Source organism: Poeciliopsis prolifica, unplaced genomic scaffold (assembly GCF_027474105.1).
Source record: "Poeciliopsis prolifica strain line A6 unplaced genomic scaffold, Auburn_PproV2 SCAFFOLD044, whole genome shotgun sequence".
NCBI classification, from domain to species: domain Eukaryota; kingdom Metazoa; phylum Chordata; class Actinopteri; order Cyprinodontiformes; family Poeciliidae; genus Poeciliopsis; species Poeciliopsis prolifica.
The window spans coordinates 782,761-799,882 of record NW_026562419.1 but is presented as its reverse complement, the minus strand read 5'-3'; the positions used below and the strand labels follow the sequence as shown (position 1 = coordinate 799,882).

The following is a 17,122-nucleotide window of genomic DNA, read 5'->3' as shown; positions in this document are numbered from 1 at the left end:
TTAAAGCAGTGTATTATTCTTTTTTCCCATAAATTGCTGGGTTTCAGATGATGTAGCACCGATGCCTTACCATGGAGGTGGGGGTCAGAAAGTAAATGCAGCACATTTAGGCATTTTGACTTAAACATCAAAATGTCTTAAGTCTGTGCCATGTGTGGTTGTTCCAACCATTCTAAAAGAGAGAAAGAAAAACTTTATCTTTGTGTTTTGAAGGTAGTCGGTCACAAGGAAGTTAATTTAGAAAAAAACACCTAAAAAATAGAAAAGTGGATCAACAATCTACAGCTAAAACCAGGAGGTGCAGGAAGTAATAATGCGGGAGTTTGCAGAGCCACTTTTCTAACATCGTTTAAATTGTATTTTCAGATATTTTATTGGATGGTAACTTAGAAAGACAAGCATTCATATGCAGGCACATGCAGAGGGGGTCTGGAGAGGGCTTGAGCCCTGCCCCTTTTACCCTTGATGCCCCCAGAGCCCTTTTTGGGTTTATTTTGTTTTCAACTTGAGTCTTTTGTGTCAGGAGGCCTTCTTGTGCCTCTAAATATAACACCTAGCAAAACTAATGAGTCTGGCTGCCCTTGGTCTAATTATGAGGATTCCCAGTCCTTCTGCCTCCACGTTGTTCAGACACCGGGTCCGTGGCGAGGAAGAGCGGGGCTGAACTGTGACCTCTAACGGTCAAATTTTGGGCAATAATTCATTTTTTTCTAACGTACACTTGTGAATAAAAACATAGGTCTGATGTTGAAGTTATAAAACCAGTTTCTATTTATATTTGTAATAATGTCTGGAGGGCCCCTACCAGCAGCTACTGGGTTCTCTTTGTTTACCTTGATATCTCAGCCTTATAATTCTAGATCTCAGAGGTGCTGAAATCAAATTAATGACATGTGAGAAGTTAACTGTTTATATATGAAGGTTTTCCTGATTTACTATTTGTTTCAAACAGGTTTTATTTCAGTCTCTATGTTTATGTAAATCGATTCTGTCACAGTCTTTGACTAAACAGAAAAATAGAAAAAGACCATCATTATGATACTTTATCATCTAAAATTATAGAAAAGTTTCAATGATTTTTTTTATCTGAAATTCAATCCACATCATCAAACCATTTTGTAAGCAGAAAATTTATTTAAAACCATGTCAAAGAAATGCATCCATTTCTCCAAATCATTAAAATAAAAATATGTACAAAGGATAAAAACACAATAAAGACTCCAAAATTTCAGAAGTCTAAATCTCAAAGCATTCAAACTCATTGTTTGTTAGACGATCTCTCCCTCAGTCTCATTCAGTAAAATGGAAATATAAAACTGGAAGAATAAAATTAATTTTTTAGAATTTCAGCTAAATATCCAGATTAAAATGCTTTGTAAGCAAAACCTGCTACATTTAAGAATTTAAGTCGGTTGCAATTACTCCACTTCCAAACAGCAACTTACTGAGAATCTTGAGGTTCACATTGTGCCATCAAACCTGTGCAAGTTCTCATGTGAACAGTTACATTTATTTAGAGTGAACCTTTTTCTACTGAATCTACAAAATAAAAGCTTCCAACCCGTGTGAATCTTCATGTGATGACTTAAACTGGATCTATACACAAAACATTTTGCTCGCTTTTCACTAAGGGTGCAGACATGACATGGTGAGCTGGTCTAATAGTCAAACCTCACAGCGGAGAACAGAACAGTGGCTGAGGTCAATAACGTTGAGGAATCAGATCAGCTTCACATGCATGTATCTGCTGCTCACCAATGTCCCAAAATTAAGGAAATCAACATTTATGAATCAGCCAGCTGATAAATCAATGCAAGCTACTTCTCACCTGTGTGAATTCTGATGTGAGAAGTTAAGTTGTGTTTGTGAGAGAAACCTTTTCCACAATCCCACATGAGAAAGGTTTCTCACCTGTGTGAGATCTCATGTGAACAGTTAAACTTTTTTTATGAGGGAAACATTTTCCACAGGCCTCACATGAGAATGGCTTCTCACCAGTGTGAATTCTCATGTGAGAAGTTAAGCTCTGTTTTGAGTGAAACTTTTTCCACAAATCCCACATGAGAAAGGTTTCTCACCTGTGTGAGATCTCATGTGAACAGTTAAACTTTTTTTATGAGGGAAACATTTTCCACAGGCCTCACATGAGAATGGCTTCTCACCAGTGTGAATTCTGTTGTGAGAAGTTAAGTGCTGTTTTTGAGTGAAACTTTTTCCACAAATCCCACATGAGAAAGGCTTCTCACCCGTGTGAGATCTCATGTGAGCAGTTAAGCTTTGCTTTTGAGTGAAACTTTTTTCACAGGTCTCACATGAGAAAGGTTTCTCACCTGTGTGAATTCTGATGTGATTAACTAACTGAGATTTCCTCAGAAATCTTCTTCCACAGGTCTCGCATGAGAAAGGTTTCTCACCTGTATGAATCGTCATATGAGCAAGTAACTGAGATTTAAACAAAAAACTTTTCCCACAGGTTTTGCAGGTGTAAGGTTTCTCACCCGAGTGAATTCTCTTGTGTCTGTTTAAAGAGTCGTTTAGACGGAAACCTTTTCCACAATCTGGACAAGTGAACGGTTTTTCACCTGTATGAATTCTCATGTGATCATTTAAACGACTCTTGTAAGGGTAACTTTTTCCACAGGTGGAACATTTGAAATGTTTCTTAGCCGTGTGAGTTTTCTTGTGATTCATCAAGGAACTATTTTGAGAAAAGGTTTCATCACAAATTTTACAAGAATATAGATTTTGGTCTGGTTGAGCTTTCATGTGCGTTTCTTGTTCTGAAGTCTCTGTTGAGTTTTTCTGCTGTTTGTTCAAAATGTCATCAGTTTCCTGTTTCATCACAAGATTCTCTTCATCTGACTGATGGAAAGTTGCTCCTCTTCCTCTTTGATCTGCAGAGGTTCTGGTTCCTCTTGTTCCTGTTTAATCTGCAGAGGTTCTGGTTCCTCTTGATCCAGTTTCATCTGCAGAGGTTCTGGTTCCTCTTGATCCAGTTTCATCTGCAGAGGTTCTGGTTCCTGTTGTTCCCATTTCATCTGCAGAGGTTCTGGCTCCTCTTGTTCCTGTTTCATCTGCAGAGGTTCTGGCTCCTCTTGATCCAGTTTCATCTGCAGAGGTTCTGGTTCCTGTTGTTCCCATTTCATCTGCAGAGGTTCTGGTTCCTCTTGTTCCTGTTTTATCTGCAGAGGTTCTGGTTCCTCTTGATCCAGTTTCATCTGCAGAGGTTCTGGTTGCTCTTGATCCCATTTTATCTGCAGAGGTTCTGGTTCCTCTTGTTCCCGTTTCATCTGCAGAGGTTCTGGTTCTGGTTCCTCTTGATCCACTTTCATCTGCAGAGGTTCTGGTTCCTCTTGTTCCAGTTTTATCTGCAGAGGTTCTGGTTCCTCTTGTTCCAGTTTTATCTGCAGAGGTTCTGGTTCCTCTTGTTCCAGTTTTATCTGCAGAGGTTCTGGTTCCTCTTGATCCAGTTTTATCTGCAGAGGTTCTGGATGATCTTGATCTGAAGTGAAGTTTCTCTCCGGGTTTCTGAGCTCATTTAGATCCTCCTCCTCTTTGCACACACTGCATTGTGGGAGATCTGGACAAAAAAGTCAAAATATGAGGTCACACAATGAACCCTTCAGTTTAACAAAACTAAAATGAAAATGTTCTTCATCAGGGGTCGTGCTGTAGTAGCGCAACCCACGTTTGGAGGCCTTCAATCCTCCACACGGCCGTCAGGGGTTTGATTCCCGGACCCGACGATATTTGTTGAATGTCTTTCCTTAGCAGATTCCTGTCAGCCTTCTTTGTATCTGTGTATTGTTTCACTATAAATGGTTCACTTATTGCATAAATTAAAATGCAAAAAATCTAAACAGAACAAGATCTTATGAAATAGGAGCGTATCGCTGCACACATTTAATGAGCACAAGCTGCCGGTCTGTGTATCGTTTCACTATAAATGGTTCACTATTTAGCGGCACTGAAGTGAAAGTGCTGAGCAAACCTTATCAGGGGGAAAGTGAGAGAAAACTGTGGATTGAAATCCACCGTGAGAGTCAGATGTGAGGATTAAGGGGTAAACTGCTGGAGAAAAAGCAGCAGGATAAAGCAGAGCAGAATTTAAACATGGAAGAGATGCAGCCGGATCCGGTTTGAGACCCAAACAACGAGGTGCGCCGCCTCACTGACTGATATTGGAAATCAATGTGAGCCTTTAAACCAATCAGCAGGAGCAGATAAGTTATCCTGTTCAGGTCGATTTATTACACCGATCCACTGAAACATGTAGATACACATTAGTGGTGTTTTACATCATTTCCTGATGTTTTGAAGTTGATTTTTTTAGACTCTACTGGTGTGAATAGGTTTACATGGACAACATTAAACAACAATAACTCTTTAAAAAATCTGAATTCATATGAGCTTCAACATTTAATTTCAATTTGGGGTCAAAAGAGTATTTTTGAATTTGACTGATATTTTATCAGATGTTTTTGAGATTGATTGATGTATTTTGTTATCATCAGGAGAAAGGTCAAAGGCAGAAGATAGATTATGATAAAAAAACACTAAAAGATCTGAATAATCATCAACAAAATACATCAATCAATCTCAAAAACATTTGATAAAATATTAAACATTTGGAATATCTATTGAACTCTGATCCTGAAATCTGGAATCAACTCCCTCTCTCATGGCAACTAAACAACAATATATATTGTGTTGAGGCGCTTACCAAGGTCAAATACACACATATGCTTCTACACACATTACACTCTCATACTTTCACACAAAGGCCTTTGTATTTGTAACAGATACAGAAACTGAATCATCTCCTCACTCCCATCTCCAAGCAAATAGAGATTTAGGTGACGCAGGACATCGGATGACCACTGGGCGTGTTCTTAGATCATAAGCAACGAATGTTCCTGTTTTTAAACACATTCTGTATAGACACGGGGCCGCTGGTTTTCAATTCTAGTCTGTGATGGTAAGCGTCTCTTTTTTTAGCGCTAAAAAAGAATAAAAAACGTAAAGTCTGATTGCTTTGTGTTGGCTGATTTGCTGCTCGTGCGCTTGCACGCTTTTGGTCTATCGGGTTTAGAATACATGATGGTTTTTCACAACAATTGGTAGCAGAGGATGGTTGCGTGTTGAGACACGAGCAGAGATTGGACTGGCCGTTTGGGCGCAGCCTGCCGGATAAAGTACTCTGGTGTTGGGCCCACAAAAGGTGAGGAAGCTTTTTCCTTAATACACACCATTGTACTGTTTCCCTGGGTTGTCTAAATTCCAGTTATCAGCCGTTGTCAATATTGCTTTTCACTGAGTTGTCTAAGTTGTTATTTGATTATAGTACTGCTTTCCGCTGGTTTGTCAAAGTGTTTCATTATTCATAGGAGCATAAAAAAAGAAAATAAAAAAGAAAGAAAGTAAAGGTTGATTGGCTGGAAGCAGTGGGAACTGGCCGTCCCCCCTTCTGCCGGACACGGCAAAGGTAAAGGCTGGGTTTTGTCTGGTTTTACCCCGGGGAGTACTGCCCTCGTAAACAGAACAGTGAGCCAATCTGAGTCAGCTTGAGAAACACAAGAAGCGGTGAAAGCTGTCCAGCATAAGTTAAAAGTTAAGATAAAAGTTGAAGATAAAAGTTAAGTTAAAAGTTAAGATAAAGGTTAAGTTAAAAGTTGAAGATAAAAGTTAAGTTTAAAAGTTGAAGATAAAAGTTGAAGATAAAAGTTAAGTTAAAAGTTAAGTTAAAAGTTGAGTTAAAAGTTAAGATAAAAAAGTTAAAAGTTAAGATAAAAGTTAAGATAAAAGTTGAAGATAAAAGTTAAGATAAAAGTTAAGATAAAAGTTAAGATAAATGTTAAGATAAAAGTTAAGATAAATGTTAAGATAAAAGTTGAAGATAAAAGTTAAGTTTAAAAGTTGAAGATAAAAGTTAAGATAAATGTTAAGATAAATGTTAAGATAAAAGTTGAAGATAAAAGTTAAGTTAAAAGTTAAGTTAAAAGTTAAGTTAAAAGTTAAGTTAAAAGTTGAAGATAAAAGTTAAGTTAAAAGTTAAGTTAAAAGTTGAAGATAAAAGTTAAGTTAAAAGTTGAAGATAAAAGTTAAGTTAAAAGTTGAAGATAAAAGTTAAGATAAAAGTTAAGATAAAAGTTAAGATAAAAGTTAAGATAAAAGTTGAAGATAAAAGTTGAAGATAAAAGTTGAAGATAAAAGTTAAGATAAAAGTTGAAGATAAAAGTTGAAGATAAAAGTTGAAGATAAAAGTTGAAGATAAAAGTTGAAGATAAAAGTTGAAGATAAAAGTTAAGATAAAAGTTAAGATAAAAGTTGAAGATAAAAGTTGAAGTTAAAAGTTGAAGATAAAAGTTAATTAAAAAGTTGAGTTAAAAGTTGAAAAGTTAAGTTAAAAGTTCAGATAGAAGTTCAAGATAAAAGTTGAGTTAAAAGTTGATTTAAAAGTTTAAGATAAAAGTTTAAGACAAAGGTTTAAGATAAAAGTTTAAGATAAAGGTTTAAGATAAAAGTTTAAGACAAAGGTTTAAGATAAAAGTTTAAGATAAAGGTTTCAGATAAAAGTTGAAGATAAAAGTTGAAGATAAAAGTTGAAGATAAAAGTTAAGATAAAAGTTAAGATAAAAGTTGAAGATAAAAGTTGAAGATAAAAGTTGAAGATAAAAGTTGAAGATAAAAGTTAAGATAAAAGTTAAGATAAAAGTTGAAGATAAAAGTTGAAGTTAAAAGTTGAAGATAAAAGTTAATTAAAAAGTTGAGTTAAAAGTTGAAAAGTTAAGTTAAAAGTTCAGATAGAAGTTCAAGATAAAAGTTGAGTTAAAAGTTGAGTTAAAAGTTTAAGATAAAAGTTTAAGATAAAGGTTTCAGATAAAAGTTTAAGATAAAAGTTTAAGATAAAAGTTTAAGATAAAGGTTTAAGATAAAGGTTTAAGATAAAGGTTTAAGGTTGATCGCAATCTGACCCTCTAAAGTATTATAGATGAAGTTAAGTTAAAAAGTAATAATGGTTGACAAAAGAGGGCAAAAATAAGAGCTGTAAAAGCGTGGATCCATTTCTATGTGAAGTTGTGTGTGTGTCTGTCTGTTGTGTGTGTAAGCCTCTGCCGCTGAGCAGACATTTCACTTCTAAATGTAGCGTTTTCTGTTCATTGCAATGTGTTTTGAAACCATGGTTGGCATTTAGAGATTGAGATTTGTTAAGGTTTTTGATTTTATCTGCTGTGTTGGTTTTCTCGCTGCCGTGCGAGCAGAATTGTTAAAAAAAAAAAAGGAGGAGAAAAGAGGTGATTTCTGAGTCTTAAAAAAATAAAAATAAAAAAAAATGGAGTGTGTGCTTGAACAGGAGAAATACGATTCAAAGTGGGGCACTGGGCCTTGGGTTGCGCTCGGTGAGCAAACAGACGCATTAACAACTTATTTGGTGGAGCATAATGAAGATCAGAATAAGAAGGAAAAAGCAAAACTGAAAAAAGGGATAGAAGTTCTGGTGCAGGAGAAAGGAGGAAACTTGATAGACAACCATTGGGAAAATACTTGCTAAAAGGGATAAATGATGCTAAGGGAAAAACTGATCGAAGCCATGCAGCAAGAAGCAGAAGCAGAATTCTCACTAGACTAGGCTGCAAAAAGACAGAGAGAAAGCAGAGACAGAGGTCAGGCAGAGAGAAAAACTATTAGTTTCATGGCAGGGAATCTCTCATGCATTTGAACACAAAAAACAGGAAGCTACCACCAGCTCTGAACACGGACTGAATACACAGATTTCACTTGCACCCCCATATACACGGGAGACGTAACTCGCCCCCAAGAGGCATATATGCCATAATTAACATTACAGAGGGGACTTTGGCAGTCGAGGCAGAGACAGCCCCTCGCAGGACTCATCAGGCGCATCCAGTGTGAATACAACTCCACAATGGACGGTATTAGATCAAACCCCTGACAAACCTCGAATGTCCGCACAGGACCCTATAGTTTGGTCACAGTTAAACATCACCTTTCTTAAGTCTGCTCAGAGGTTACAGGACTTGAGTGATAAGGCTGAACAGATGAGACACTGTCAAAACCAGCCCAGTATCACTGCAGGAGGGAGCAGAGTTAGATCAGCTAACATCAGGAATGACTCTGGCTATGGGTGATTTTAGAGCAATAATAAGCAGATGCATGTCAGGTCCTGAGAGAAGTGGAAATAATTCAACTGCAGTACACCTAGTCATTACACCTTTGACTCCAGCAATTAAACAGCAGTTTCCTTAGCAACAATCACCCTAATCACTAAATTTGAATGGGATTGTAACATGGATCCCAAAGAGTTTCTGCAGATAAATAAATCTGCAGAAACCTGGCTCAAACAAACCACAGTTAACCCTAAAGGCCCACACACAAACTTAACTGTAATGTAAAAGGTGTCCCTGAACAGGTGTGAACATGTCAGATGGGAGAGACACGTTCTTCATTACCGATTAAAGGCACACAGAACAAGTTAAAAAAATAAGAAAAAAGAACAGTCTGACACTAAGGATTTAGAGAATCAGTTGCTGAAACTCCAATTGCAGGAAGAAAAACAAAAACCGATTGAAAAATAAATAATAAAAGAGAATATGTGACGAAGGCAGCTGCAGCAACAGGACCCCCATCACAAGGTACACATATTCAGGGAGGGGTTCCAAATTACATGCAAAACACTAATCAATATGTGGGAGGACCTGCTCCTCTCTCTCTCTATCCTTTTATGTATCCTCAAAACAGGCATGGAGGACCCCCTCATGGAGAAGGGTGGCGTGGGGTTGGTCGTGGACGGAGAGGCTTGGGACGAGGCCGTGGAGCAAGGGGTGGATGGTCTAAAGGGCATGACGTATGTTACTCCTGTGGCTGCCCTGGACATTGGGCCCGGCAATGCTGGGGCATACCACAAGGTCAACCAGGTGTTATACTTCACAATCCAGGTGTCATTCCCGCACCAAATGGACCCGTACAGTACTCTCAGTGGGACATGGAGCCCACACAGGGTGCCTACTGACACACCCCTGAGAACCCCAGGGACAGCGTGGGCACTGTTGACACCGGAGCCACACATTCCACACTGAACTCCGTCCCTCTTTTTTGTCTGACATCACAAACTGTATCTTTAACAGGTTTCTCAGGGACTGAACAGAGTCTGCCATTCACTACGCCTCTGACCTTCAGGTTGGGCAAGCAACAAATGAAACATTTTTTGTTAGCTCCTATCAATTTGCTAGGGAGAGACTTGCTGATAAAGATGCGAGCCACAGTCATGTGTTCTGCTGATGGACTAAATGTTGCTTTTCCGGATGGCACCTCCCTTCCTGGTGGAAATTTCCACACTGATGGACAGTTTCTCATTCAACCAGTGGTGTCTGACTGTGCTGACCTCTACTGGGGCCTCCTAACGACCTTACCCTCCAGCAGCCTGATGTCAACGTTCATGACCTGGAAGCCCTGGATCCTGGCTCTACGTCCCTATGTCTCACCGCCTGGCCCCCCTCGTGTCACCCTTTTCTACGACAGGGACAACTCCGAGTGGTACCAGGAAGCTTTCTTTTCCTCTTGGGGAAAACGACCTGGGAGGTAAAAATTTCAGATATTTTTGTGGCTCCTGCTGCCTGTCTTACAGAACACAATCAGAGTGGTATCAAATGTCTGAAGAAGCTGTGCCTCACATCTCTCTCTTTGCACCCTGAGCATCAAGCTAAAGAACTGGGCGGCGTGGTTAAACGGTCACTGGCAGCCACAGACTGAATTGTCACCGCAGCGCTAGATTTGTTTTTCTCCCCCTCTCTTGACACATACAAGATCAGTTTTTCAATGTCTGAAACAGTAGAGCTCCATCATGAACAAGCTTTCAGACGTCATGGTAGAAAGAAAATTTGAACACCCTTTAGCAAAACAAATGATAACATCTCTGCCTGCTTCTCTCTGGGCAGAATCGCCTACGGATGTTGGGCTTGTTTCCTGTTCTCCTATTCCATTTCAGGTGGACTCTGAGAGACCCCTCTGGATTCCTCAGTATCCACACAAACCCGCAGCTGAACAGGGCATCACAGAAACAATAACAGGGCTAATTGAGGCTGGCGTGCTGGAACCCTCACAGTCTGTTTGGAACACTCCCATTCTCCCAGTGGAGAAAAAAGGTACGGTAAATACTGTAAATACAGGTGTAGTCCCTCCCGGACTACACCTTGCTGTTTTTCCTTGATGTTTCTGTAACAAAACTGGCTGTTAACGGAGTTTTGTTCCAGAAAAAAGGGGGAGAGAGAAAAGTACTGATGGACGACATGGGAAAAAGGCATCACCCTTGCACACAACATGCAGTTGGGATAGCCAAGCTCCAAACATTTCATTCACACATGCAGGCATAAACATGGCAGACTGTTTTGCAGAAGGAGAACCACACGAGTGTGCAGAGCTGGTGGCAAAGACAGAGAAGGTAAGACCAGACCTGGAAGCAGCTCCTCTGATGGGACCAGAGGTGAGACAGTTGTTTCAGACACACAGATTTGGCCATGGTGTGTTCCTCAGAGGAGGAATTAAAAGACAAATTGACACTGGAAGAGGTGAAAAGATGCCAAAAGGGGGCGTCACTTGAAGAGAAAAACATGTGGAAGCACAGGGGCGTCACTGAAACAAATAGATGCTGAAGGGGCCCAGTTGGCAGGCTAATTCTGCCCCCTGGGAAAAAAACAGGAGCTGTTGGACATGTGGGGACTAAACAGATGATGCACAACCTTAAAGAATGGTGGCACCCTACATGCTTGACATGGTGAAACATTTTGTGAAAAATTGTGTAATGTGTGCACAGTTCAACCCTAAAAAAACTTTATATCCCCAACAGGGACAGTCTCCTCTACTTACATGTGCAGGGAAAGAGATTGTGTTGGATTTCACAGACATGGTGAACACAGTGTAAGGCAAAAGATATTTGCTGGTTTGAGTTGTGTTGCTTTCACAGGGTGGCCAGAAGCCTGGCCAGCAGCAAAGGAGGACAGAAGGCAGTGATAAAATGTCTAATTAACCATTACATCCCAGGCACGGCTTTCCCAGAGAAAATCAGGTTGGACAATGGAACCCACTTTAAAAACAAGGACCTGCAAACAGTGGAGGCCCACCTCGGTCTAAAACACAGGTTTGGAACAGTGTACCGCCCACAATCTCAAGGAAAAGCAGAAACAATGAACCAGAACTGGAAAACAAAATTGGCTAAGGTTTGTGCACAAACAAAATTGAATTAGGTTGATGCATTACCTCTGGCTCTGATGTCCATCAGGTGTTCAATCAACTCCAGAACGGGACTGACACCATTTGAGCTCACCACCGGACAAAGCTTTCCAGGTCCCAGAACACCCACAGAGAATCCACTCCTTTTATCACTGCATGGTGTGCAGAAGTCACTACATGATGGCAACCCTAGCATTGTGCTCGGACCTGAGGCAAGCCGGGAAGACCCCCTAAAAGTGATTCAAATTAAACCTCCTGACAAAACCAAACAATGAACCTGAAATTGGGACTGCCTTTTTAGATAAAAAGACTGGGGGTGTACTAACTTTTGACTACTTTAAATTGACTCCTGCTGATGTGATCATGTTAGCAACAGGTTATACAGGAACCAATTTGTGATTAAACTGGTTAACTGCAACAGTGCAACAATACCAAATGTCTAATTGTGTGGCCTGCGCAGCTGGACGACCTAGAATGTATACTGAGCCCGCTCCTTTGATTCGATCTGATGTTTGGGGTTTGTGCGTTTGTGCTATGGTCAGACTTTGAGCCCATGCCATAATGGTAGGAGAACAACAACCCCTGATTGACAGCATCTCCTCACGAGTAAAGCGCAGCGCATTTGATTTTACCACAAATTCATCCACTTATATTGACAGCATTGGTGTTCCCCGGGGAGTTCCAGACCAATACAAACTAGGGACCAGGTTGTTGAAGGTTTTGAGAGTATTTTCCTATGGATACCATCCAACAAACATGTAGACAGAATCAATTATATTCATTATAATGTGCTGAGCTTAAGTAATTTAACTACAGATGCAATTGAAGGTTTGTGCTATTTTTGGAGGTCGCTGTTGCGTCTTTGTCCCAAATCACACAGCGCCTGATGGAACGGTGACCAAGACGCTGGAAGGACTCAAGGCCCTGAGTAAAAACCATGCAGGAGCAGTCCGGGGAGTCCGACCCCCTGGACGTAAAACGACCGTGGAACTTCAACTTTCCAGTGTTTAGTGAATAAAGTCTAATCTTTTCTGGGTGTGCCGAAATGTGAGACTGTAGGAGCCTTGCGTGATTGATGTACCAATTTACATGTGAAACGCCATACTGAAGCCTGAGATCTTCACATTTCGTTGTTTGCATTTTCTCTTTTTAAGTATTGTCTAACATTTCTTCATATTAAAGTTTATCTTATTAACTTTTGGTTCATTGAATCTATTACCTAACACTTTAGGCATTTTGCATTTTTGTAACTATTATTCGGCTTATATTTTGTTGAGATTTACAGTATTACCTTAACATTTCGTCACTGTACATTTATCATTCTTTAACATTTTACTAATAGATTTTAAATTATATAACTATTACTCATTTTTAACATTTTATTAATGTCACAGTTTATTAACATTCACATATTATTTGAAAAAAATGCACTCATTTATAGTTCATTAACACTCACATTTTCTTCTAACAATTAAACGTCCTTTAACATTTTATTTATATTTTTTAATGTTATTGTTTAGCCTGTAAGAGGGACATTGTGATTTCGATCCGCCGCCTTCGGAGGCGTGGGGAGCCCTATCTGTTTTACCCCCAACAATGAAATGGCATGAAAGACAACAGCAAAGTTTGAAGACGGGTCAACATCGGTAATGAGCCTCGGGGGATGTTTAGGGGCAATGTCTACTCAGGATGGAGAGCCCTCTTAATTTGTGTGGTCTCTTTGAGACCGAAAGGGGGAGTTGTTGAGGCGCTTACCAAGGTCAAATACACACATATGCTTCTACACACATTACACTCTCATACTTTCACACAAAGGCCTTTGTATTTGTAACAGATACAGAAACTGAATCATCTCCTCACTCCCATCTCCAAGCAAAAGAGATTTAGGTGACGCAGGACATCGGATGACCACTGGCGTGTTCTTAGATCATAAGCAACGAATCTTCCCGTTTTTAAACATTCTGTATAGACACGGGGCCGCTGGTTTTCAATTCTAGTCTGTGATGGTAAGCGTCTCTTTTTTTTTAGCGCTAAAAAAGAATAAAAAACGTAAAGTCTGATTGCTTTGTGTTGGCTGATTTGTGCTCGTGCGCTTGCACGTTTTTGGTCTATCGGTTTAGAATGCATGATGGTTTTTCACAACACTGGTTAAAAATAAAAAAAACAACAACGGCGCAGAGTGAAAACTGGATGAAAGAGGAAAGGATTCCCATATTTAACCTCCTCAGACCCCGCATCCTCATATGAGGACATTACATTTTGCTGTTCTGCACCATAATTTATGCAAATTTTGACCAATTGTCCTCATCTGGGCGGCATGACCGCACCACCTAGTGGCCTCACAATGAAATTACACTCATTTGAAAAAAACAAACAAACCAGCATGGCGGGGATGACGGCCAATTTCTTCTACGGCAGCTCCCGACAGAAACATGGACAAGGTAAAAATCCTAATCTAATTTTATGATTGAAACTAGTTTATTTGTGCACAATAATGTCTGTAGCTCCACCTGGCATGCTAATTTTGATATTTGAGTAATATTAGCAAGCTACAACGTCTGTAAACATGACGTACTTGTTTGAGGACATCAAGTCTAGCTTCAGTGCAAAAACGTAAAATGTTTCCAAGAGCATTTGTGTTTTTTCTAGTCAAAATGTCTAATTCTAGTGAAAATAAGTCTTATTACACTTAAAATAAGTCTTATTACACTTAAAATAAGACTCATCCTCCAAAAATGGTGCAGGTTTTCCCTGTTTTCTGTCAAGATGGCTGCCATAAAAAATTGTCCTTGCTACATCACTTTGAGATGATCTAATTGGTTTTGTTTTTAGGTGAACCTAACTGGTACAGTCATGAAGAACAGGATCCCAAAACCAATGCAGAAGCTTCCAAGTGACAAGATCATGAAGCAGCAAGGCAGATGTACCTCCGGTCCTCCGCATCAGTTGTCAGGGGAGATGGGAAACTGAATGTAGTGAAATGGTTTGACAACAAGCCTGTCCTGATGCTCTCTGCTGTCCACGCTAAGGAGCCAGAGGACACCTGCCAGCGATGGTCCAAGTAGGACAAATGCTACTTAACCATCAGACGACCAAATATTGTACAGGAGTACAATGCAAAGACGGGTGGGGTAGACTTATCAGACAGAATGATGAGTTCGCTATGACATGTTCATAATGAAGATCATAGACTTTGCACTTTTATCTGCACTTTTGTGTTTGACAGTATAAAATAAACCTTTGTACTTTGTTAACCAATGGTGTCTTCATTGTGAAAGTCTGGACAGAAAGCAGCGTAAATGTACATCCTGTGAAACACAGATGTAAATAATGACATTGATTTAATGGTCTTATCGTCACACAGATAGACCGATGTCCTCGTATGAGGACATTTGGTTTTGAGATAACCACTTATTGTAGAAAGCTAAAATTTCATTTTTAGGCTAATTGGGTCCTTTTGATCCCAAATGGTAAAGGAAAAAATTTATATGCAAAAAACAGACCCATTGTCCTCATATGGTTTTGACATAGTTCAAGAGCACATAGAAAGCTAAAATGTAATTTCAACTAAAATTAGGTCAGACTAATCCCAAATAGTAAGGAGACATAAAAAATGCACATCAAACAAAATCCCAGGTCTCAGGAGGTTAAACATAGCAATTAAGACAATGCACTAGTGGTAAACAACGCTCCATCATGAACACAGACCAAGGAGCAACAAGCAGAAATAACCAACACTGTGACAGTTCTCAGTTTTTCTCCTCCTGCATGAAGCCAGGCAGCACAGAACTATCACAGAGCAATGAGCATGCTCTGTGTGCTCTGGTTTTATTGATTCACCAATTAAATCAATATCAATGTATACAATCAATTAAAATAATGACAGCTACTGCAGCTGTTTCGTACCTATCCGGTGCAAGATGATCTTGGGTATCCGGGTAAAATCCATCAGTCTGCGCTGATCGTCCATCTCTTCCTCCATCTTAACGTTGATTTCTTTCCACTCTGTGAATGTTTCTTCAGCAGGAGTTTCCTGCTGCTTGATAAACTCTCTGAGGCTGAACTGAAGACATTTTTACTGAAAACACAGAAATATTTAACTAAACTGCAAAACAGTCTTCAAGAGGAAAAGTAAAGCCAGACATTTGCTCTGTTTTTATTTTTCACGTGTTTCACTGTTGCTGTGCTGAAGAAACTGGAAGTGATTATTAGTTTGGCTTTAAATTTTCTGCTGAGTCTCTTCTTTTAAAGTCCTGGAGGGCTGATGCCCTGAAACCTTTAGCTGAGCCTCTGCTGCACCACCTGAATAGAGTAATTAGGTCATTAAGGCTCTGCAGATCTGATCCACACAAGGAGGAGGTAATTATGGTGATTTCATTGCAGTGTTTTGTACCTGTGGCTCATCTAAACACTGCAGGTCACCTTGAGGACTGGAGTTTGACTCCTGTGGTTTAGTTACAATAGATCAGTCTGGAGAAAACACTGATGATGTTTTGTTGTTCTTGCAATAACTAATAAAATCCTGATTCTGTGAAAGTAACATATATATTGTCTATTTTTATAAAGATATTTCAGATAAGTATAAAGTTAACCAGGATGCTTTTATTGTTCTGTTGGTTTAAATTTAAAGCCTTTAGTTAATATTTAGAGGTAGATTTATTTAACCTTCCTAATTTTACTTTAATAAATTGCTGCACTTTTAGCTGCTGTTCAATCTGCCAGGTTTCTGCAACCTGGATCTCTGGAGACTCAAGAGGCTCTTTGGCTCATTAATTATATCAAATTATAAATATTGATCTGTCGTTTTGTTTCATTCTTTTTTAAGTGTCGTCATGAAACCGATCACATTGGCCCTTGTGGTAAATTTGGCCTCTAAACCAAACTCCTTATTGGTATCAATAATTTCAGTAATACTCTTTAAAATACCAGAATATTCACATAACTGTTATACTTTTGTCAGTCTGAGGAGACACTGAATATTGAATTAGGTGTTATGATCACTTACTCAGTAATGCACCAAATACTTCAGAAGAAAATACACAGGAAGAACATTGTTCCAGCTGGAATATTAAATAAATAGAATGATAAACCCTGACCTTTACTATTATATAAGATCAAAATATAGTTTATGTTCCATGACTCCTTCACTTCTAACTCACCAGTTTAAGTACTGAAGGTTGTTTAAAATGATTAATTGTACTTGCTTTGAATTTTAAAGTTTTGATTATTTAGGTTCATTCTTTGTTAAATTATGGCTCATTTTGTTTTCTCTCTTATTTGTATAAATATAGAACTCAGTCTGTTAAGTGTTGAATGAAAAGAATATCGACTTTATTAGAATGTATGCAACGTTGAGGAAGAGATGATCTCTGTGGACTGCTGCTGTTTATGTATATGAAGGTTTTCCTGATTTACTTTTTGTTTTAAACAGGTTTTATTCCAGCCTCTATAATTATGTAAATCTAGTCTTTCACACAGTTTTCTACTAAACAGGAAAAAAGAAAAATATCATCATTATAATAGTTTATTTTCTAATATTATATAAATAGTTTCAATCTGAAATTCAATTCATCTCATCAATACATTTTCTAAGCAGGAAAATTAAAACCATGTCAAAGAAATGCATCCATTTCTCCAAATCATTGAAATAAAATAAATTATTACAAATGAATAAAAACACAATAAAGTTTCCAACATTTTAGAAGTCTAACTCTAAAATCCTTTAAAGTCATCGTTTCTTTAGAGACAATCTCTCCCTCAGTCTGATTAAATAAAATAGAAATATAAAACTGCCAGAATAAAATCCAAGTCGGTTGCAATTACTCCACTTCCAAACAGCAACTTACTGAGAATCTTGAGGTTCACATTGTGCCAT

At 38.8% G+C, this 17,122-nt stretch overlaps 1 pseudogene; it reads right to left on the bottom strand.

The window, feature by feature from the left end:
* Positions 1–1,966: 1,966 nt before the first annotated feature.
* LOC129376553 (gastrula zinc finger protein XlCGF8.2DB-like) lies at positions 1,967–2,706 on the bottom strand (annotated as a pseudogene).
* Positions 2,707–17,122: the final 14,416 nt, after the last annotated feature.